Genomic DNA, 1,332 nt, shown 5'->3' with positions numbered 1-1,332 from the left:
AAAATACCAGCCGGGCGTGGTGGCGCACGCCTTTAATCCCAGCACTCGGGAGGCAGAGGCAGGTGGATTTCTGAGTTCGAGGCCAGCCTGCCTGGTCTACAAAGTGAGTTCCAGGACAGCCAGGGCTACAGAGAAACCCTGTCTTGAAAAACAAAACAAAAAAACAGAATAAAATACCAAAGACAACCTTTACACAATGCACAAAAGGATCGCCCCCAACAATTTTTGTGGTTGAAAGAGTGTGTGCCTCAAGGGCCCATCTTAGCTTACATAGCAACTATCAAGTTGCAGCTATAGAGTAAACTAATTAAGGAAAACCAATCAAACATTTTAGTCCTATCGAGTCCTTTCTAAGCCAAATAGTCAACAGCAAGTCTTCAAAATATTTTGGATTATGATGGATTTTTGTATGAATTTTTTCCCTAAGGGTAATACAGTGAGGACGAATGCATGAACAAGGTTTATGAAAAATAGGACAGAGGTGGCTCAGTGGTTAAGAGCACTGATTGCTCTGCCAGAGGTCCCAGAGTTCAATTCCCAGCAACCACATGGTGGCTCATGACCATCTATAAAGGGATCTGACGCCCTCTTCTGGCCTTCAGGTGTATGTACAGACAGCACTCCTACTTTAAAAAAAAAAAACAAAAACATAAATACATACATACATACATACAAAATTGTAAAACAACACTAACCTATGTTTAATGGTTAAGGTTTATAAGTTCCCAAAGTTATAAAGGTTAGCAGAAACTGACTCACTCATGTCCATCTAACCACTTATGTCTCTGGTGTAAAAAAATGTAGATAAGGAACACGTTGGATGAATAAAGTTTATGGATTCCTAAGGCCGACGCAGGGCAGCAAGAACTGACCTGAAGCTGTGTGTCTGAGGCCTTTGCCGACTCTGTTAAGTTTTAGCTATTGGAATAAACTGAATCATATCAGAAACTGATATTCGTCTGGAGAGATGGCTCAGCAGTTAAGAGCACTGTCTGCTCTTCCAAAGGTCCTGAGTTCAAATCCCAGAAACCACATGGTGGCTCACAATCACCTGTTGTGAGATCTGGTGCCCTCTTCTGGTGCATCTGAAGTCAGCTACATTGTACGTATGTATAATAATAAATCTTTGGGATGGAGTGAGCAGGGACTGAGCAAGCAGGGCCAACCAGAGCGAGCAGAGGTCCTAAAATTCAATTCCCAAAAAACACATGAAGGCTCACAACCATCTGTACAGCTACAGTGTACTCACATACATTAAATAAATAAATAAATAAATATTAAAAAGAGAGTGAGAGGCCGGGCGTGGTGGCGCACGCCTTTAATCCCAGCACT

The sequence above is a fragment of the Mus caroli genome, chromosome 17 (assembly GCF_900094665.2).
Source record: "Mus caroli chromosome 17, CAROLI_EIJ_v1.1, whole genome shotgun sequence".
In the NCBI taxonomy this organism is placed as follows: domain Eukaryota; kingdom Metazoa; phylum Chordata; class Mammalia; order Rodentia; family Muridae; genus Mus; species Mus caroli.
This window is presented reverse-complemented; position numbering follows the sequence as displayed.